The sequence below is a fragment of the Sphaeramia orbicularis genome, chromosome 19 (assembly GCF_902148855.1).
Source record: "Sphaeramia orbicularis chromosome 19, fSphaOr1.1, whole genome shotgun sequence".
Classification (NCBI taxonomy): Eukaryota; Metazoa; Chordata; class Actinopteri; order Kurtiformes; family Apogonidae; genus Sphaeramia; species Sphaeramia orbicularis.
The window spans coordinates 25,595,876-25,619,863 of record NC_043975.1 but is presented as its reverse complement, the minus strand read 5'-3'; the positions used below and the strand labels follow the sequence as shown (position 1 = coordinate 25,619,863).

Sequence of the window (23,988 nt, the reverse complement as noted above, 5' to 3'; positions counted from 1 at the left end):
TAGAAATCTTTAAATCTACCACTGTTTTTTGCTTCATATTTGCACGTAACTTAGTATGCAGCAATTTTTCTGCATTTACAGTACATATATCTAATTATATTCATATCTACATAACCTTTATGTTTATTGAATTTGTCTTTATTCATCTATCAACACTTTTTTTTTTTACATCTACTTTTTCATTATTTGCAGTACTTTACACATTTGATTAGTCGCTAAACTGCATTTCCTTGCTGAGTACTTTTACTTCTACAATGGCAATGAAGTTGAATTTAATCTAATTTAATATAGTGACAGAAAGACACTTTGTCCTAAAATCAGTCTTAAATGTGGCTACAGTTATCTTGGAAAGGTATAAAAAAAAAGTGTTTAATAGCTGTAGACACCCTGGTCCTGCACCGGCCAGCGTGTGGTGGATCTCAAGGGAGGCACTGTCTTGACCTCAGCCACACATGAAGAGGTAAAAAAAAAATCAGCTAGAGGTCATGGAGGCACGTTTACAGAAATAATGTGACCAGTCAAACTCTGCCCATGAATCACTCGCCATCCTCCCATGTCCTTTCATATCCAGAATCATTAGGTGAAAATTTGACTGACCTCAGGTCAGCCAGCATTGAGCGGCTTGCCCGTCTCCCAGAAGGGTTTATGGATTGGCTTTGACCTCTGCTCTAGTGGAGAGGAGGTGTAGGACAGAAGGTCATAGACATCTATAGGCTGGGTAATAATTTTTCGTCTGTAAATGGAAGCCGTCCCGTCCTGTCTCTCCTCCAGAGCGCCCCTCCCACCACCATGTGGAGCTTGTTTGGGACAATAATGTCTTTTTTCCAGAAATGCATGCAAAACCTCTGGCTCAAGATGAATCTGTCTTTTTCTGTTTGTCGAAACAGAGAGAGGGCAGCCACTTTCTAACTTTCAGTCCCTCTTTCTTTCACTTGTTGTCACTATAAAACTGGAAAACACGCACACGCACACACACACACACACACACACATACACACACACACACACACACATACATAAATACACAGGTACGGGAGGCTGGAGTTTAGAGTAAAGTTAAAAGTAGAGCTAAAGTTTGCTCAAGTCCTACTTTTAAATACATTGACCATGAAAGTAGGGCATTGGTTTCATGAAATATTTGTGTTATTTATGCTTTGCTTGCCTTCCTATGGGAAATAATCCTTCTCGTTGTTTCTTGTATTCTGTTAATATACATTCAATATGAATATACCATTTAAAACTGATTTGAATATAATATGTTGAGTTTAATAATAAATGAAACATGATACTGTGTCACCATCTGAATAATGAAGTCTTAGAACTTTTAAGACCTCACCATGATGCTGTCAGGTTATGTGTTTGTGTGTATTGCAGTCAATGTCAGGGGCCTCCAAGAAGATGTTTCTTTAATCTGGCCTCTTTGGTTCTCCTCCTGTGAGTGTGTTGTCTGTTTCTGCATAGGGGGCAGAGCCACATGTAGGCCACAACAATAAGCCATCCCTCAAAATATCTGACTGCATGCCTTAGACTTAAAAATGGACATGCTGCAGCTCTGACTCTGTGTGCACTCTAGTCAGGCTGTAGATTTCACTGAGATGTCGCTCACTCATCTTACGTGTACAATAAATCATGGATTGTGGATTTATTTGGGCACACATGCATTTGTATCAGCACACTTTTGTAAGACAAGCAGTTTTGAAGCAAACTTTTGAAATGTTGCAAAACAACGGAAGAAAAAAAAAAAGAAACGGGTTTGGTGAGAATAAACTAGGCCATGTAGTTTTGTCAGATAGCTGATGTATAGATTTTGTTAGGCATGACTGTAAAAAAAAGAGAAAAAAAAGAGAAGTATAGATCAGAACTGCATTTTCATGGATAAAAATCTGTAGAATAACCACACTTCCTCATCAGTCCATGTGAACTTATTGCTACTACAAGCAATGTTTTTGGAATACTTTGGAAGGTAGGTGAAACAGTTTCCTCCATTAATTTGTCTTTTATCTCACAGTGGAAACATTTGATCAGTCAAAACATAGTCAGAAAAAAGGTTTTTATTAATTTTGCCCCTTATATCAACATTTATGTAAAGATTAAGGGTCTAAAATGTTGTAATTGTGATAAACTTTCAAAATATCATAATATCACATAAATGGTCATTGATTTTATTATCATATTAAAATGTTAAACCCTTTGTTATCTATTCCATATGGACTTTACATTAAATAATATGCAATTGACTTGCATTGTGGGTGCATTTGAGGGTCTGTGTCTATGTCTCTGTTGTTTACAAGAAAGCAGAAGACTGGACACTGTTATGTAGTTGATCTGAGGACAGATGGCAGTAGAAAAAATACACATAACGGACGCATTGCCTCATGTGACATCACGTGGCGATTGTGCCAGTTTTCATGGTTTTAACAGTGTTTATGTGGCTATCCGTGCGTATAATCTCTGTTATTGTTTAAATGGGGAGCTGATAAGTGATCTGAGCATTGGCACTGGTTATATATTAAAAGGCAGAAGATCAGACGCCATGAGAATATTTATGGCTATACATGTGATTACGGACAGTGGTGTGTTGTTTGGTATGATGTATCTAATTAAGTCGCCATGTGCTGTTGGGGAAGTTTCTGAAGTTAATTAGTCTCTTGAAAGTACAGTCGGTAAATTTCTAAAAGTTACGCTCGTCATGTGATGGAATCTGCAGCATCAGGCGGCTCCTCCTGTCTCACAGCCTCTCATCACGTATGTTGTGAAGGCACTAACTAAAGATCCTGAAGCACCCATGGCCCCCATGGTGCACTGGGTTATGTTAATGACATGGCTGCACAAAGGAACTGTCTGCTTTAATTATGGAAGAGTGTTGGGCTCATGGCTCCTGCTTGCCTTTCTGTTTCTTTGATATTCCTTCCTCCTCCTCCTTCCCTTTTTTCACCGCTCCCCTAATGGGGCCCTTTGATTTTTCCCTCCCCTTCGCTATGAGGAGAGGTGGACTAATCCTCTGAATCAAATGTGTCACCTACTCTAAGCAGGAATGAATAGGCCCTAGATTACCACCGGACACTAATCGCATTTAGCTTCCATGATGATAGCTTCTGTGCTGGGTTGGGCCCTGGGTGTGAGTTAATGCATGTCCTGAGCTTTGGCGGGGCACAGCTGTTGTCATGCACCTGTTGAGCTTCTTCCTTCCTTTTCCTTTTCCTTTTCCGGGATCTGTGGATGAAACCGCACCGTACGATCTCAAATATTTGACATTTGAGCAGTGAAGCAAGTATCTGTAAAATACATAAATGATAAAAGAAATATACCCCTCATTAGACATACCAGAATCAGTTGTGTACACACATTAAAGCACAAAAAACCTGGATGACTCGTTGACTTGTTGACATTCACCCTTTGCAATCACTGATACTTATTTTTTAGTGTTTTCTTGCTGTGAAAGACAAAAAAAAATTCTCTGCTTCCAGCCTCCTGAAGCCAAACGTTTCCTGCTTTTGTTACTGTACTGTGAGAACAAACTGAATATTTTGGCTTGTGGATCAACCAAGATATTCGAGCCTTGGGAATTGCTGATTTGTTTAATTTTTTGTAGACCACAACTGCAGCTTAACTTACCATTTGATCAAGTCTTAGATGTGAAACTTTAGTCCATTACCTTGTAGGAATGTCACGATACCAAAAATTCAGGAATTGATACTGATACCACTAGAAGTATACGGTTCTCGATACCAAATCAATACCACGGGGGAAAAAAAAAATCATAAGAACCCATAAACTTTAACAAGAAATACTTTACGTGTTTGCATATAAATGAATATAGTTATTGCCTCTAACTCTCTCATCTGTTGCACTGTCAGCCACAGTTTACTGCTTTGAATGCACAGATGTGATTGGCTGAGTGGTATCCCATGGGATGGGTCTACATACATGCAGTTAGTCTGTGCATTTCCTCATCCACTCTACTGTAAGCTGTGCCGATTAAAATAGAAGCGCTTCACCACCGGCTGTAGGTCCGGGCCCGTATGGGACAGCTTCTGGGTCCGGACCCGGACTACGGTCCATCTGTTAGTGACCACTGGTGTAGTTTAGTAAGTATCGGTTCTCATGACATCCCTATTACCTTGTCTGTGAACATGATTTTAATCTGTACCCAACACTATTTCACTACATCTTTTTAGAGCTGCGCAATATATCATTTGAGCATCGTCATCGTAATGTACGTGGGTGCAGTAGTCGCATCGCAGGTCATGCAATGTAAGAGGCAAATGAACTCAGCATGTTCACATCTTATTTCAACCTGGGTACCTGACACATACTGCGCACAGTGATCTACCAATCACAAGCGTTCTTAATCAGTTTGCTGAAGCAGACCACGCCCCTGCACATGGAGTGAGTCGCTGGTAACAACATTGAAAAATGAGCAACGAACAACAGAAAATCACCTAAAACGAAGACTTGTTGCCAAAAAGAAAAGCACCATCAGTTATTTGGAATTATTTTGGCTACAAGAAGGATGATATTGAAACACATGTTCTGTGTTGACAGTGCCTTACACCTGTTGCCACAATGTCAGGTAACACAACTAATTTGTTTGACCATTTACGTCAGCACCACACAGCTGTTATGTCCTCCTGAGTCGTTCTTCATATCACAATATATATGGCAGGGTTAAAAATAAGGTCAGTTTCTTCCAATATCGTGCAGCCCTACATCTTTTATTTATTATAGTTTTACTTGTGAGAAGAGTTATATTTTATGCTTTTAACTGAAATCTAAAAGAAATAAGGATGAAAATTATCAATTAATCCATTAATCATTAGTTGAATGACCTTATCGATCAATTAACGATTAATTGATAAGCAGCGATTTTCCGGAGAACCTGAATTTCTCTTTCAATAGGGTCTATAAGAATAAAAGCTCAATATTGTTTATATACTTTATGAAAAAAGCATGTCATATTCCTTAATCACTGATTTATTGTACCATTGGATACAGTACAGACAATGACATTTATGGTGTAGAACTAAATAAATTCTGCAGAGAAATTCAATAAAATAAATGAATCTGAAGAGGGGCAGTTTAGAAGAAATGACTTTGCCTCACTAACGTGATTGAGCGAGATTTCAGCAGAGATGCCGTCGTCGTTAATTGTTTACATCCCTAAAAAGAAACTTAAATTACACCCGCAAGTCAGCCCTCCAATCTGTCAGTGTAACTGCAGATGAATCATTAAAATGTGTGAGTTAGCTAGAGCATGGGTGTGATTTCAAAGTTACCCTTAAAAATTGATTTCTTCCTGAAAAAGTTGGAGAAAAGCCATCTGGGTAAAACCTGCTTAATGACTTTCAGTGTCCTTAGTCCTTAGTAATTAGACACACTAATCAAGAGCTACTAATAATTACTGAATGTCTGAAATGGCCAATTAAATAAGTGGAGCCATTATGCGACGCCTTAGCATTGTGGTATATTTAAGCCCGCTAAAATGTGTCAAGTAACCAGGCTGACTTTACTCTGACCTTCTCAAAGCCTTATCAGGATACAATCCTGTCGACCTATGGAAATTAATCTACATTTCACATAGACCCGTTGGTAGTATCATTAACCCCTGACGTGTGGCGTTAAGAGAAGGAATATGAAGTAGTATGAAAAGAAAATTACAGGAAGCAATTCTGTAAAACCACATCCATTTACTGTACCTCGGAAGCTATAAAACACTCTTTGATATAAGTTCTGTTTACCCAAGTCAGCCCAGAAGTGATGATTTTACATTTACATGCACTATATATTTGGTCTTCCACTGCAACCAATAATAAATGAGCAGAGATGCAACATATTATTACAGCCAGATAAGTATTTATTCCAGTCTCTTTCTACCCCTTTCGTCTTCATATACAGATAAAGACTTCAACTGCAGGTCCCATACCGTTTCCTCCCTCCCATACTGTTTCCTCCCTGCACGCCACTTTCTGTACACAAATCCAGTCTGGACTCAACTGGAGCAGAGCCATTTGCAGCTTGACCAACAGTAAATTTTCATTTTGACAAGCCCCTCTACATTGTCTTCCCCCAGTTTGCCATGGCCTTCTACCCCTTGTTTCTCCTTGAACCACCCAGCTGTGCAGCCCCTTATCAACGAGCCCTTGTGTCCCCTAGTCCTGGTCTCATTCAGTCTTATTGCTCTACCCTCTCTCTCTCTTTTTAGTAATACTCTGCCTGAGTGCTGTGCATTTTATTGCTGCACATATAGTGGATCCAGTCAAAACGGCCGCCCTTGGAGTGACACCGTGAATGTGCGGCACCCTCCCCCTTTTCATCCCCACCTCTCAATAGATTGTCACACAGATGGCCTGAAGGGCATTTACAGAAGTGTGCATGTGTGTGTGCGTGTGCGGGTGGTTTTGAACATGCACATCCATGTATATATGTGTAAAGAAACATGGTTTATCCATAGCTACACTCACCACACATGCCTCAGAATTGATTCCTGATGTTACAGCCTGCATACCAAGCTTCCTTTTTAAGATGAATAAAAGAATGCATTCAAAACCAGAACATGTTTTGTTTTGAACGACATAAAACAGCCAAAATTGCATGAAGAAACAATTTTTGCCCCTAACGTACATGAATAACAGATGCGCAATACAGATTGTCTAACAGAAATGTAGAGCCCCTGCTGTCATGCAAAGCCCACTGTGATGTGGTTGTAGGCCGATCATACTGACGACGCATACAGCATAAGACATGGCACTGGGCCTCTGAAGGAAGGGGCTACCTTTAGTTTTATGGGGCTCTTGCTATGGATTCTTTCATAAATTTAATCTAAAAGAATTATAGTGTCTTCTGATCTGATGGTCATAGTTTCAGAGATCAGAGCAGGTGTTTTTAGACATGTAGAGCCAGTGGGTAAACTACAACACTATCAAAATACTAATGGACAAAAAGTCCTGTATTTGGTTTTATTCTTAAAAATAAATAATGAAAGACTTTGTTTCACACTACCATCATAAAAAAAAGCTTTTCCATTGACCCTCAAATTGTGCAAATATAACTTGTGCATAAAAATGTACCTAATGGAAAAAACAACAATTTTGCCAAAACTCTTGTTTTTTGATTAAACATTTTTGCGCTGGCAAGAGGTGGTTTTTCGGGTGTAGCGCAATTGGTATATCATGCAAAACTACAATAGAAAGACCTTTTTCCACAACTAGAGTCACATGAATAAAAAAAAAACAAAAAAAACAAAAAAAAACAGATGTTGATGGACATTACAACAAGTGAAGAAGAAGAGTTTTAAAAGAAACATGGTGTGGTATGTGTGGACACACCAGGAAACCAAATCATTTATTAATTTAGTATGCAATAGAGGGGTAATATATAATAATAATGAATATATCTGTAAATCAACACAATATTTACATTTGTTGGCATGTTTATGGAATGACTTTTCATGTCATCTTGCAATAATAAATAAACAAATCATCGCATTTGTGATTTAATGAAAAAAATGGCATTACCCACTTCTGTTTTTTCGACATTTAGTAAATATCGGTAAAGTTTTGCGCATATGTCCAATGGAAATGTGACTACTGATGAGGTCAAAACATAACTAAAACATATGGGTATTTATCATGCCACAAATTGTAAAAGCAAAGTAAATCTCTTCTCTATTTTAACCCTAACCTGAAAAAAATAATAATTAAAATACCAAAAGTATCAACAAGAGTTGAAGTATTGATAAAATGCATATTCCCAAGAGTAACTTGTGAGCTCTACAACATGCAGAGATGCTTCCAAATAAACTAATTTGACCTGATTATTAAAAATGCAGTAATTTCAAGCTTACACCCAAAGCAACTTAGATAATTATCACTGTTTGTGGAATTTATTTAAAAATGTAATCTCAGTGTTATTAAAAATCAGACATTGATTTTCATAATCAACCACCTGCTATTTCAATGATGCAGTCATTCATATTAAATCTACATTCATGCAAATTTAAAACAAATCTATTAAATATTTTATAGTTCCAGCTCAGGAATAATGTGTAGGTAATAGTTCTCCCTTTGCACTGAAGGAACTGAATAGTGTTGTTTTGTGTTATTTGGACCACACTGCAAAATGAAACTTAAAGGATGTCACTGTGAACCTCTGGAAAGCCTTGTCCACATTTAACACTTCCGGTTGTTTTGTAGATCGAATAATCAGGATAATAGATAAAATCACTAGTAGCAACTATTTTAATATTAAATACTTTACTTTTGCTTGAACAGTGTGAACATTGTCTATTATGAAGTATGCTGACATCTTGCCAGTTCTTAGAACTCTTAGTTCTTAGTAGTTAAAAGCCCATAACTTCCCTACCCAGATTTTACTTGTTACCATTTTTTTAACCCAAAATTATCAGTAAACTTCATGAGAATTGTAAGTAACAGACAGAGGACTTCTTACAGCTTACATTTAAATGTCTGCTCTGAAACCCAGAACAGCAGAACATCACCTCATTTTAAATCCTTCCCACTTATAAAATACAGCAATATCCAAAAATGAGCCATTATTTTTTTAATAAATTGTACTTATGCGACATAAAGTGTTTCTTTACTTGTTACATTTTGTTTCTCTAAAGTTCAGAAAGGGAGGTTTTAGTTGGGTTTAAAGAAAATTGAGATGAAATCAGGAGGAAAAACACCTTCCTTCTGCAGTTCCTGTGACTTAATATTAATAACATGATGCTGTTCCAGGCTACAATGGGAAAAATGTTGCTACTTTTCTGTGTAGAGCAGTCTAATTTTAGGTGATAAAATTGTTACAGCGATCCGTGATTACAAGTTAATATCGAAGACACCTACCTCTCTGAAAACACCTTTGAGGGGCCAACACCTCCATTAATGATGTAGATTTTCGACAGCCTGGCAACAGAGTCCAGAGAGTCATTATTTCCACTCAAATCACTTAAAAAAGTTGAAATATTATGGAGTTTTTGCTCAGAAACACAAAACAACTGCAGCTAAATAGTTAGCTATACTGCTTTACAACTCCTTCATTAACCCTGGTATCAGATCAGGACCCTGTACTGGCCCAGTAGTACTATTGGAGCTGATAAAATGGGATCATGCATCCCTAGGAAAAAATATTGTGAAGGTGGTGATGAATGGGGTTCAGGAATCGCGTCAAAGGGAATACTACTGGGGAGCCTTGTTTTCATGTGAAATCCACAAAGCCATTGGCAGGGCATCTGTTTTATGCCAAGCTGTTTCAGATTGGTTTTGAACACTTTCCCACAGAAAAGCTCCCAGAAAAGCTGTGATGCAATGTGTTCCCACTGCTCTCCAAGTTTTAGAACATAGTGGAAAAAATGGGCAGTTTTTCTAAAATTACTTATCCTTTGATATGTCACAACTACAGCTCTAACATGTCTCATTGTAAAAATGCTAGAACATTTTTCAGGGTGAAAAAACTAGAGTACAAAACACTGTTGCAATCGATTAAGATGTCTTCTGCTGAAATTGCAGGTGTAATGGTGGTTTTTGTGTGTTAAGATGACACTTTGCACCCCCAGAGCTAGAGATTTTTATGACTTACTGTGTTTAGCTTTCGTAGAAGATCTTCCCCCTGAAGGCAGAGCAGCGAGGCAGGATCTGATCTTTCCCATCCACCATCATTCATAGACATGACAGGCCAGTGAATTCCCCGCACCCCTCCCCCTCTACCAGTAGTTCAAAGCCTTACATTTGCCACTAGAGAAGGGGCTACAGTGGTGAAACGGGGGCCCACTATGAGAAGTTACCCTCAAGATGTTTTCAGTTAATATCCTCTACAGTGGGTATACTTTATCTGCCTCTGTTTAAGACTTTGCAGCCTGTTTCTGTCTGTGGTGAGTGTTTTTTACATCGACTATCATGTGCCACGTCAGACATGTAGAAGATGAAACAAGAGCGGTAACTGTGTCTAAGGCAGTTTTTACAGTGTGCCCTTGGAACATATAAATATGTAAGAGTGCTGTTGTGAGTTGCTGAGCAGACGTAGTCAGATTTGCATCAGACATGAGTCACGGTGAGCACGAGACTCAGCCTTTGATGGATCTTATCAAAACCTTGCCCTTTGGCATTCCACACTGGAAAGGCCCATATAGATAACACAAAGATCCCGTTGAGAAGCTTCTTTATGACTTAAAATTTACAGTACACGAAAAGACATACAGTGGAATTAACATCTGATCTCAATATCTGCCATTTTGACATCACGATGTACTATTTTTAATGTCACATTCCCTTCATAGGCTCTCCATTGTCATGCAGAACACTGTGCTGCAGAAATTGAGTTTAATTACGGGTCTCTTTTTCCTCATGTATAGCACTACAAACAAGTTATTCCTTAATTACCAGATTTGTCCTCTACTTTCACTGGCACTTCACTAAAAAGTGCTTCTGACATTTATCCAATTCGTTGTGTGTTAGCTGATGCCAGCTTTTGTTTTACTACTTATTGTTTACTTGTGGCTCAGGTGGTTTTGTAGTAGCTGCACAGTTTATAGGTCATATTCAAATGCCACAGTTTCACTGTATTGTGTGTGCAGGTTGGAAATTGTCAAAGTTCTCAGTCTTTCTTGAATAGAATAAAAAGAATAAAACATGATAGTTGATTATCACATAATCTGTACACACCTTGCTAGAGTTTCATAAAAGTAGTGCCCATGGCTAATCTAGTTTGTGTGCTTAGTTCTGCCATTTATACCGTTCTATATTATCTGACGGAGCAGCAGGATCACCTTAGATACACTGTATAAGATAGCTATCCAGTCAGGGCAAATGTAGCACAAGCATGTGATCATATGCCACACTCACGCTACTGAGATTCAGTTTGACGCAAGACACAGCAAAGTTTCGCATCCACTATACAGAACACACAGACACACACACACATGCATATGCACACACACTGTATAGTCACACCTGCTAATGTTTCACAGATGCAGGACAGAGCATGAGGATCATCTTCATTGTATCTTTTCATATCAAAAACATGTATAGTTTTAATATTTACCATATATTTTGAAGACAACACAAAGTCACAGTAATGTAAAGATCAGCTTCATCGTTTTACAGGGGAGCAGAATAATAATAATATTTATAATAATAATAATAATGTTGCATTTTCAGTGACATCCCAACAATTGACCCTTGGCTCAGCTCCTCCCTAAAGTGTCCTAACGTCCAATTGTATGTTAGCAACCTTGAAATAGGCGTGGGAGGCCGGTCAAGCCTCCAGAACAAAAGATCATACATGCAGACGTTTATATGTTATTGTATACTATTAATGTATGCTGTTTATCAGTTACAGACATTCCACCACTGTTTTTACCACTTGTTAAAATCATAATTTAATAGAATATAACTAAAAGGTCCCATAAGGACTCTGATGCAGTGTTTCCTGTGGAATTGATCTGTACAAAGTTGAAGCTACTCTTACTGGTGTTTCTTTTATGTTGTGTACAGTATTCATTCAGCTTCAAATGATTTGCTAACAACTGTGTACTAGCAAGCTAACATTAGTGAGCATCTTACCTTGAGATTAAAAAAAAGTGAGTTTCTGTTGATCAAATGAACACTATGTTTTCAAGATTGCTTCAAGATTCAACATTTGCTCTGCTGTTTCATAACTGTAATGTTCTATTATTTACTTCCTGGAATACCTCTCGAATAACATTGAAAACCCCATAGAGTGACATGTTGAGTACCACAGTTTGACAGGCATTGGAACTGAAACTAAAGGGGGCGGGACTTAGCAAAGGGTCAATTCAGTGTAAATACCAGCTCGAGGATGGTTTTTCATTTTTAACACCCTGTTGATGGTGTACCACCTGTCAGATTCCTTTTTTAACAACCAAGCCTGGGGACCGACAAATTCATTCACTCTCACTTTCTCCCGTTTCTGCTTTCCAGAACACTCAAATTATACTATTAGTAGGTTTTAGCTGCAGCAGGAGGGCAACATATGACTGCTTCTCCATTCAACTTTCTCATTGTTTTCTCTTATTCCACGCCTCACTAAGCTACCTCTCTCCCTTGTGCCCTGTCTTTTTTGCCCACACAAGCCTGCAGGGGAAGAGCCCTCCAGCTAATTAGAGACTTGCCAGTGGAATTTCACTGCGACAAAGGGAGCTATTCATTTCGGCAGTATGGTGAATAGGCCGCGCTGGCAGTGGCAGTAGCATTTCTCTGAGGAGTTAGCGAAATGATGAGACTTCACTTTGAAGCGCGTCTCCTTTGCAAAGACACACAAACCATCGACACAGTATAATTCTGTTCCGCCTGCAGTGTCCCTGCTTCTTTGCTTCTGTTTTGCCATATATCATCTTCTGCCGCTCGGTAGCGTGGGAGGGGAGATCTGAGTTGGCCTCTGTCACACGCTGTCAGCACAGAGGCTAAATAGTTGACCTTGCTTCTTAACATGTTGTCTTCAGCGAGTTGGTCTGGTGTGTCTGTGGCATATCTGACCCATATTTCCTCCAAGGCACTGTTCGTTTCGATGAACTTTACAATGCAGAGACAATCAGTTTAATTTCTTAATACCCAATGTCCAGTCTGTATGTGCACAATCTCAGTGACACCCTATGATATGTCTTCACACATTTATCAGTCTAATTATCTATGTATCCATCTATCCCAATAACCTCTGCTCTTGACTTCTCCTGCAAAAGGTGATTTTTCTTTTATTTTGACACAGTAGCCATTAGTCATTCCTTCCGTGTACAGCGCTACCCGGCAGCCCACCCTTGTGTTTTTCCTTCCATATGTCAAGTATACATGAAAATGTAAATGTGATGTAAATAGCAACTTGTATCACATCAAACACAAACCATAGCCACAAATCTTCACAACACATCCACATACAGTGAGACAGACACACATCCACATCCGCATCCTTCCTCTATATCCTGTCTGAGGAGAATGTAAAGAGATTAACGGCTTCCTTCTTTCCTTTTGGTCTTGGATTGCTTTGCAGTTTAGGTGGTTCTTCTCCTTTATTTTCTCATTCTTTATTTTTTCTTAGATTATTGAGCTGTATCATATCTTTATTCATCTTACACAGAAATAACACATGAAAACGTCTGCGCGATATCAGTGTGCAGAGACTCTGGTTCCTATACTAACATTAAAACCAGTCGTACGAGCTGTTGGAAGGTATTTTTCCATCCATTATTGCATGAGTGTAACGCAGGCATAGATAAATGTTTGACTTTCATATTTGTCTATAAGATAAACAGCCAGAGGTTCCTGAGGCCATACATGTTGTTAAACTTGAGAGGAGAGGAGAAAGGAATGATGACCCATATTATAAGAGAGGGAAAGAAGAGGACGATATAAACAAAGTAAACAGAAAAAGAACATGGCAAATGATAGGAATGAAGCAAACACTAGAGAAGTTCACATGAAAAATGGGAACAGAGGAAAATGGGATTTCAGAGGAGGAGCACTGACTGTGTTTGATCGAGTATTTCATTCACAAATGCAAGTAAAGTAATGCGAAACAGTGTTTGTGGGCATTCGTTTTAGTTTTATTAACAAGACGAACATGAGGTTACGTCAGCTGCTGCTAATTACCATTAATGCTGTGATTTAGTCTGATGACAGAGCGAAATGAAACCTCACTGTCGTCGGGTGTGTGTGATCTCTGCATGCGCTGTCTGCACTCAGCTGCATATTGTTTATGAGGCAGAGGAAGCATTACTGTGCAGCAGCAATCAGAGCACAATAAAAGAGGAATGAGTGGGCGCATTCTGTCACTTTCATCAGGCAGAAGCTTCTAGCTAAAGTTTCATTCAATATTAAGAGCAGTGGAAAGTAAGTTGTGCAGAATTCCGGGTACTACTTTGTTGTCATACGTACAATAGTTTGTTATAATATTGTAATCTTTTACAAAACCACATCTATACAGGCAGGTGGTTTTAAGTTATCGTCAAAGTTCAGGATGCCTGTCGGAACTGATTGCATTGACTCTCAAGGTTTAATCATTTATTTCCATTGCTGCAAGAAAGCTGTACATTGTTAACCAATTACTTGTTCCCATAAGAAGGCCTTTTTTACTTAGAAATTTGCATTTGTGGTTTATTTTTGCAGCTTCTGGCAGTATACCTTTCTACCATATGAGGTTACTGACTAGACTCAGTCTGCTTACATCTCAATAAAACTCTTCTGGCTGGTAGTGTATATTAATGTGATCAACATTTCCTGATGTGTTACTGCTGTATATTCATTAATAAACTGCATAAATTAGCGTTAAATTGTATCTTGCATGTATTTTATGATCATATTAATTATTTAAGGCTTGAAAAGAGATGCATTGATATTATTTAGAGTGGCAGTTCTAGATGAATCTATCCATTAGTTTCTTCGATTCAATTAAAGGATTATTTGAATAGGTGAAAAAAATCATCAAAATATGAAACGCACTGTCTGAAAATGACAAACAACCTGTCTTTTATTTGAGAAACAGCTGAAAACCACAAAAAGTATACAAGTAAAAGGATATATAGAAATATCTGTATAAACAACAACAATACAGTCAAATGATATCTACTAACTATGTGCACTGCAGTTTTCAACAAATGTACTAACATACACCTTTAAAAGAATAAAGCCAAATATTTTTCATTTTTGTGTAAAAGCATACAAATGTAAAGGAGTAAGTGATGATTATAATGAAGAAAATTGAGCATATAGACATTTTTACTTCTGTCATGTGCGTCACATTAAATGCCCGTGTGAAACGCAACACTGGCCAGTGTATCTTTTGGTAATTGGATTTGCTTCTCAGAAACAAAAGAAAAACTAGTGGTTAATTGATTTTCGTTTTAAAATAGAGGAATTAAAAATTAATTTCAAGGCGTTTTTTTTTTTTTTTTTTTTTTTCAGTGTCAAAACAGATAAACCAAATTTAAAAAACAGATTGATTTTTGTTTTCTCTTCTAATAACAAAAAAGAAAGTTACTACCTGACAGAAATGGAAAAATGGACCAAAAATGGCTGTTTTTCATTTTCTAAGACCGGATGATGTCATTTTCAAGGAAAGAGCGCTAATGGCTAGGTCACACAGATTCTTACGAACGATGGGTTTGTACAAATCTTCCAGTTCGTACAAAATCTGGACATCGTAGACATGGAACCAGTGTTCAGTGGCAGCGAAATTCAGGAAACGACACTTAGATTCAGGAAAATTGTAATTGAGTGATGTTTTTTAATTGATTTGAGTCAATTAATCATTTCAGTTGTAATATTTCTCATGACCTTTAATTTTTCCTATTATATTTGTTCTAAATTTTCTAAAAAAAATAACGGTGTATTGCATCGTATGGCTGTTTGTTTTCTATATGTTGTATCCCTGGCGTCTGCTGCTCACTGCTAACAATCCCCTTTTTATTTGTTACAGGGCGGAGACGAGGCGGACCACACCACACAGGAGGGCTGGGGAAATCATTAACCACATACAAACACATACAATATGACAGGTAGGTTATTCTTTGTCTGCCCACCCCCCCCACCCCCCTATCCTCTCTATGTGTTTAATAAATGTAGGCTAATTATATGTCTGTACACAACACAGACCCAGCATGCATTTTGAGCCACTGCCATCCATATAATGATTTATTGTCTTTACTTTTCCATGCTTTTCTTTGCATACCGCACAGTGACCTGTCATCTACACATTGTTCTCACACTGTCCTCAACTCATTGTCTTAAACACACACATAGTTCTATAAAATACAACTTTGACCTCATTTTAGTTCTAACCCGAAGACATATATACAGTAGTTCATGAAGAGGTGAATCATTAATATTGCCTTAAAAAGCCTCAACTCTAGCATGCCAAAAAAAAAAAAGCCTGCATATTGTTCTAATCAAACATTTAATTTTACTGCAAAAGAGGAAGTCAGGATATATGTGAACAGGTGTATGTTAGACAGCGGTGCCGTTTCCCTCACCACTATCAGTGTGTTGGGTATACATAAAGAAAAAATGTATACACTGTAAATGTCTGTGTGTTTTGGATCTAAGTCCTCTTATGTTTTTCGCTCTTATACAGAGTGTATGTGCAGGCATATGTTGAATCAGAGCAGTAAAGGCAACAGCAGCTGCTCCTACAAAGTCAAAAGGGACATCAGCATTCTCACATTACCAGTGTCGTGCACTTTATAACACTTAATATTTTTTGGCTTGTGTGGGCTGATGGTGAACACATTACAGGAGTATATAGAAGCTGTGGATAGAGTCGATATGACAGTTTTACTCTGAGTTTTTTCCCCAAGTGATTTATTTATTTATTTTACATGTATTTTATAAAAGAACTTTTCTTTTTAGGAGTTTTTCATTCAACTAAGTGAGGTTCCATTTAGATGTTTTCCATTAATGAAATTGTGGGTCTGCCATATTTTCTCCACCACAGTCTTATAATGAACCAAATGTATTGTGGTGAGCAGAGTCTTCTATGTTCCTGACCATGTAAATCAACATTTTACGGTATACACATGTGTGCACGTAAAACAGACAATCCAAACAGTGGTCTTTCAAAGCCCAAGAGCTGCAGCTGCAAAGGAAAAATCAACCCAACTCAATGGTATCAATGTTAATGGTAATGTTACTATAGTTGTTTATTTATTAACTAATTGATATTTATTAGTATCTGATGTTTAATTTTACATTGAACTGAGCAGCTCCTCAACACCAGTCATCTTTTTTTCATTCATTTTCATTTCATTCATTTATTTGTTTCAAGCAGAAGAAAAAAATAACACATTTTTATGTGTACAAATAACTAATATCAGAGCAAATACATTAATAAATAAATGAATAAATAAAGATGATCAAGACAATATAGCAATTGCCATGTACACTAGTAATAACAAAATAAATTCAATATGTATTGCTCAAAAAATAAACATTGTTTTCTCAAACACCAGATCATGAGCAAGTAAGTTCTGGACCCAACAGGTGTTCCGTGCATGTCTGTGTGTTTAATACAATGACAAAAACTGGTCCGGACTTACTTTTATTTCGCTCAGATTCTTCATCTCTCACAACAAACATCCATTTTCTCACCGGGTGAAAAATAACTTCAGGAGTTTGTAGTTTGGTGGAGGAAAATGACATTGACTGAACATCATGCAAGCAGAGGTGAAGACTGATTAAATGGTAACATGGAAGTTTTCTGGCTGTCTGTTACTGTGCCTGTGTAAAATTATGACCGCCAATTGTGAAATTTAATAATTGTACATTTTCCAAACACTGTGTAGCATTTAATCGTTTCAGGTAATTTTAATTGATTAGAAAACATGAATTAGAATAGAATAGAATAGAATAGAATAGAAGCTTTATTTGTCATTGCATAATAAATACAATGAAATTGGACATGCCCCCCACATAAAAAAAAACACAATAACAGTCATACTACATTCTTCTCACTCATAAATACATTCAATAAGCACAACACACACACCGAAACACATCAGTATTAAAATACTACTATATAAAAGTGCAATTATATATTTTTAAAAAAGTGCATTTTAGAACAGACTAAAATTCTTTCAAATCATTACACCGTAGATACAGCAGACCCTGAAGGAAACTATTTATTTGGCATAGTAGTGATAAGAATATTTTGGTTTTATAGCTTCATTTAATTAAACCTAAGTTTCTGTTTTTGGTCATTAACTTCATGGCTTTTTAACAATGAAAATTTTTAACATCAACTGAGAGGCACTTCATTTGCCTATACTGTGACAGTTTGGGGGATAGAAGTCAAATAAATACATTTTTAGAAATTCTGGTTCCTTGACTCAGCATTACACATTGGTCCTCTCACTCTCTCTCTCTTTGTCTCTCTCTTTTTTACTCTCCATCTCTGCACAGCTGGAGAGAATGGGAAGCGCATGATTGCGGTTTAATCCCGCTTTAAGTCCCTCCAGCATTAGAGAAGCAGCAGAGGCAGATAATTCATAGCATCCCCGGCAGAGAGAGACAGAATAACCCCAGAGTTGTTTGGACAGATGTTTGCTGAGAAAGGCTTTAATGGTGGAGAGCTCAGTGCCCGACCAAAGGGGACTGGTGTCACTCACACTTTGGGAATTGAACTCTGTGGGTAACACTTGTGGTATCTGGACACAGGCAAGTGATGTTCAAGTGAGCCTATGAAGCCCAGTGGCCACAGAGACCACACGTTGTAATTACAGGATAATGGCACAACTTCCCAAGATTCCCACGAGTCATTTGCTTTAATGATGTCATAATTAGATTACCTGATGTGAAGCGAAATATAATGGCCTCCAAAGCATAGACTGTGTCAAATAAGTATATATAGGTGCTGTGTTGTTTGTGGACTGCCGATTAGAAGCCTCGAGTCTGGGTTTTGGCCGTTGACGTCAGGAAAATAATCCTTTTTGTGCATTAATTGGAAGCTCTGAAAGTCCAACACAGCAGGCAGCAGGCTAACAAACACACCTGTCAACAGCCACATGGCAGTCATCGAGGCCTTCTGTTAACTCTAGTTGTGTGGACTCATAAATATAGATCCAGATAAAGCAAATTAGACCATAACGAATGCTGGAAGAAAATATTCACTTCATGTTTCTAGAGGAAAGTTGTGATCAATGATATTACACTCCTGCAGTTGTTGTCCCTTAGCAACCATAGCAGGAAAAAACCTCCCAGTGAGATACTTAACTGTATTTTGGCTGCCTTTATTGCAGTAATATAAAGGTAAATTTAACCTTAAATGAAAGCATATAACACTGCATATATGTAATTTTACTGTGTTCCTTTGCAGATGCAGTTTTCATCCCCCATTAGACAAGTTACAAATTCATAGTCTCTTTTTCACCTGTTACATGTAAAATACATCTCAGAGTTCTGTCACTTGTCATGACATGTAATATGTGTTTACTTGCGTGCTTGAGCTATAGAATATTTAGCAGCTGTAATCGAAAAATGCAACTCTAGACGATTGGTGAAGGAAGAGAGCATCTTTAATGTCATCTGGTAAACTGAGAAGCCTTCGTGATTCATGAGCCTTGTAAAAATGTGAAATGTGCTCCCTTGTCACTGGCTTCAGCATTGATCTTCCAGCCACTTCCCAGCTTTCTGTCTGGAGAATAATGTCCATGCTTTCTGTTCTGAAAGAGAAAGAAGAGAAAAAAAAAAAAAAAAAGCTGCGATATATGTTAGCTTTCAGCAGAAGAAAAAGAGAAAATAGCTGGATGCAGGAGGAAGGAGGGAGGGATATTTTAGAAGGTGTGTTTAGCCCCAGGAAGTCAGTGTTTTAGAGCAGGGGTGGGGGTGTTGTAGACATTAGACTCACACTTTAAGGGTCAGGGGTGGATGTGCATGCATGTACTTTGTGCGTGTGAGGCAGTGCTGTGCAGTGTATGCGTTCATCAGGGGAAAGTGTCTGTTAGTGTGTGCATGAGCCTGTGTGTCTTTAAGTAGGAGCCAGGAGGGGTGTCAGGCGGGTGAGGAGGTGGGATCAGTCCCCCATCACTGGGCTACAGGCAAGCATTCCTAACACCTCATAAATCTCACCTGGTGCTGCAGAACCACTGCTGACATAGCTGCTGCAGAGCGGACGTGCACATACATACACATACACAAACATGCACATAACATACACAAGTGTGCGCGTGTACATACACACAAAATATGTAGCGTGAACATTTTTTGCGCAAGCCATGTGTACTGTATATGTGGTATGCGTTAAATTGCACCCAGGCAGTAAAGTAGGAGTCTGAGAGTCAGTCATGTCAACAGCAGCACTGAAATGGGAAAAATAAAGTGATGTATAATCTGTCTGTCAGCGGTCTCTGTTGTAACAGAGCACCTCTTACTGAAGCTTGTTTCAATCCAAATAAATACAAGTAACTCAACTAATGAAGAAGTAACATAATGACTTTGTTGTGTACGACTCACAGCCTCCTTTTCAGCTTTTTCTGTTGCTTTTTAGATGCACTGATTGCATATTTATTGAGGGAACATCTGCTAGTCACTAATTTCATGTCCCCATTTTCCAGATAGAAATCGGTACACAAAATAATTACCACAACCAAATGTTAAGTATAGGATTGACTGATGTTGGTAGTTATAATAAATGATGTCAGTGTTGTGGTATTCCACAGCAGTAACCACATGTAACAGCCAGGAATCAAACCAGTTTAATAACAGCGCTGTTCTGCATCACTAGAATAAGATAAGAGATTATGTTTATCGATCTCACACAGAAATTGAAGCGTTTCCTCGTCTGCAGTAAAATCGGATTCGGTTTTATGACATTATTTGTGGCATAATTTGGTGGTTCAACAACTTTTATTGTATTCATGCCATCATTGCCTTTGATGTTTCCAATGATTGATCTCCTTCATTGTTTTTTCCTGTTCCATAAAGCCAACCAGTACCGTTGAATACCAGCACACCTCTGACAGACCAACTGGTTATTGACAAAAAAAGGGTAGTTAGTTCTAGTTAGTAATTTATTCGTCCATTTAACAGAACATGATATATACATACATACAGTTTGGATTTCTTTATTCAACATGGGCGAAAAGGCGTAAGCTGAAGCAACATCTTATGTATGCCTACCCTATTTACAAGAAGCAAAACTGCAGAAACAAAACAAGATGACAAGATGGCACAGTTTTAAACAATAATATAAATAAAACAAATAATATAATCTAAGCAAAATCTTAGATATATACTCATAATTGGCTTACTTTATCCTAATATTTTATATTTGTTGAATACCTTAGTTTTACACATCCTTTTAAATGTACTAAAGGTGATTTAATTTCCTTCACTTTCATGAGGCGACTATTTTGTTTTGAAGTGAAGAAATATAATTGGAGGGCAAGGCCTTAACATTAATTTTTTCCCCCACCCCATCACGTTTATGCAGCACTGAAGTGTTGGAGATGACGCATGGTATTACTGCCTCCCTTCTGTCTGTCGTCTTCTCACAGGATCAGCCAGAACACACACATGCCTGTGAAGGACTACAGGGTTAAGACCAATGTCCCAAAGACACAGACACCACCATGAAACCACCACAACAATCACTTCCCCTTCTAACAATTCAGAAGGCATCAAATAAACAGAATTTTACTGTCTAATATTTCAGTTTCAGTTTATTGTCATTGCCATAAACGAGATGTTGTTGGACCACCCAACAGTTGGCATCAGTTGGCATTGTAATATTCTATAGATTACATAGACATTGAAATATTTTATCACTATTATGTTAGTGAAACAAGACAGAATTGAAACACAAATGTAACACCACAAGATATAGCATTTCCACTTAAGAATATCTAAAAACAACTAGACCTTCAGTATATCCTTTTTTTTTTTTTAATGGTATTGTGTTTCATTTGGTCATCTGTTGACAGGATCGTGTAAAGTTAACTTTAAATATTTCATTAGAATAAAATTGCATGAGTAGAAATCAGTAAGCATAATGTGAGTAAAAGTCAATGTTTCCTCGTCTGTAAATGTAACTGTCATCAATCATGATCCCATGCTGATGTGTGTGATCATACTTTTATCTAGAGTCATGTCTAATTAGGAAAGTAATGAAATTCTCACTAGAATGTCCACGAAAGTCTAAAAATACAATTGTATAGCTACGTCAGCTGCAACTTAATGAATGAATTACTTGTCTAAAAGTATAAAAATACCTATCCTATTCTAAAAATATATGAATAACTTTATATAGATTATTTGTTTGAATACATTTTGAACTGTACAAAGTCTGAAACTCCATCAGTACAGGATGGAGGGTAAAAACCTCTAAGAAACCAATGCAAACACTTGCAGGATGTGAGTCGTGTTGCCTGTGGCAGCTGCTCAGCGTGCACTTTCCTCCTTTGAACCGCTGCACCTCCTACCACACAGCTATACACAGAGGATCATCAGCTTGAAAGCGTCTTTGCCGTCTCTGTCAGAGCATTATCAGGTGAACTAACTAGCTGTCTGCTGTCACCCTGCTCACAGCTCATTGATCATTGGCTCACCCACGGCTTCTGAGCTATTTGCTAGCGGCTCACGGGGAATAGTTTCCTGGCAAACAAAGTGGCTCCGGGAAGGGATAGAGTGTGTACTGTGAGGCCGACCTGCGTGTGAGCTCACAGAGACGGAGGTGAGCAGTTTTTTTCTGTACTCTGACAGGCGTGAGCCTAAAGAGAGATGGAATACATTAGCACAGAAAGTACACAGTGCAGACCTTGCACCACAGCTGACCGCTGCACTTCACTGGTGCTGCTGATGTTTGTGAGTGACTGTGGTTATTTGCAGCTGTCATACACAAGTAAAGCCCTATTTTGTGGTGGTTGAAAACCAGGCTCGTTCAGTTTGCCTGTGGCGTTTTGATTTGTTTTTGTGGATGTCAACCCCCCCGGGTTCCCACCCCTCCTTTCAGGTGCTTATTTTAGGCCTTTTTGCCTTCTATTCTCAGACTTGGTCAGCATTAATGAGCTGTTATATTATCCACTGGCAGTGTTGCCTTAGCCACATCGCTACTGTCTCTGGAGTTGTGTCAACACATTCAAATGTCTGGAGGCTCAAGGTCCTGCATTTTATATGTTTTCTGTATTCTTGGTTCACCATTGTGCCATGTGCAAGAGGAAATCTTAGTCTTCATGGTGGATGGCACCTCAGACTGAAACCTCTTTTTTTTGCAGCATTTTTCAGTTTGCGCTGCTGCTTGTCTTGGCCAGGACACTCTGTAAAAGACATTTTTACAAGTCTTTCATGGTTAAACAGAGGTTAAATAAATATATACCAACGATATGTCTACAAACCATACAGTATGACCATGGTATGACTTGTGATGAAAATAAAAAACTCAAATAACCTTTGAGTTTGGAGTTTTAAAGTGGTAAGTTAATTTACAATTACTGTTAAACTATTTTAGTAATAAATTCTTCCGCTTTATAATCTGTTAAACCTGTTTTTAAGAAAGAAATGTCAAAATTCACTTATTCCATGTATCTGAGGGTGTCTCTGAAACACTGACACGTAGATTAAACAACTAACTGAAAGATGAAGACGCAACAAGTAAAAATCAATTGTAGATTCCCTCCGATTGCTGACATAGACCCCATGAGTAAACAAATGGAACTTACTTTTATTGAACAAATTTGCTGAATAGTGCATATTTTTTTTCTTACTTTAATTTTCATTTTTTTCTTGTTTTCTATCTCTTATCCATCTTTTCAGTCAATAAAATGACGAGAACACAATCTATCAGTCATGCAGTCTGCAGTTATTGCAGCTTCTTGCAACTTTTGAGGCTTTGCCGCTCGAATTTCTGCTGATAAGTTGCCACGGTAATTATTATTTGCTTCGTTTTGATTTTTTTTTTTTTAAACCCCAGAGGTCGCGGGCCCATCATCGCCGCTAGAAATTTCACTTTCTGATCACAATCACCAGATAATGAGGTGGAACAAATAAGCCCCCCCTCTCTCTCTTGCGCGGCGGCTCTCTGCTCATGTCTCCTGCTGTTGTGGAGCCGACTCTAATGACTCGTCCACATCTTTTCTCAGCTTTTCTGTTCAATTGTCTCCAGCTTCCTCACATGCCCACCGTCATCTCCCCTCATAAACAGAAACACACTGGGTTTATTTGGAGCCTGTTTGACCATTTTTTGCCTGCACTTCCACGCAAATGTGTATGTTTCTACAATTTGCAATCCCCATGGACTTCAAGTATGACGGAGTGTAAATATTCACATCTGTACCGTACACTATGTTTTATACCAAAATGGCAACTGCATCGTCAGGCCTCCAAGAACAAATATTTCATCTCTAAAACCACACTTTTCCGGTGACAACATAAAGAAAGCCCTGTTACTCTGCCAAAGCACGACGGAGATCTTTCTCTTTCTGTCAGCATGCAAAGAAGAGACATTTTTCAGCTGTGTTAACATACTCTCCCACTGCATATACGCTGTTTCATG

At 38.1% G+C, this 23,988-nt stretch overlaps 1 protein-coding gene across 1 annotated transcript in view; it reads left to right on the top strand.

The window, feature by feature from the left end:
* LOC115410559 (thyroid hormone receptor alpha-B) overlaps window positions 1-23,988 on the top strand; it is a 158,357-nt gene that overhangs the window by 48,643 nt on the left and 85,726 nt on the right. The window contains exon 3 of the mRNA XM_030122248.1: window positions 15,427-15,505. The gene's annotated coding sequence lies outside the window, so the exon portion shown is untranslated. The remainder of the gene's footprint in view (window positions 1-15,426; window positions 15,506-23,988) is intronic.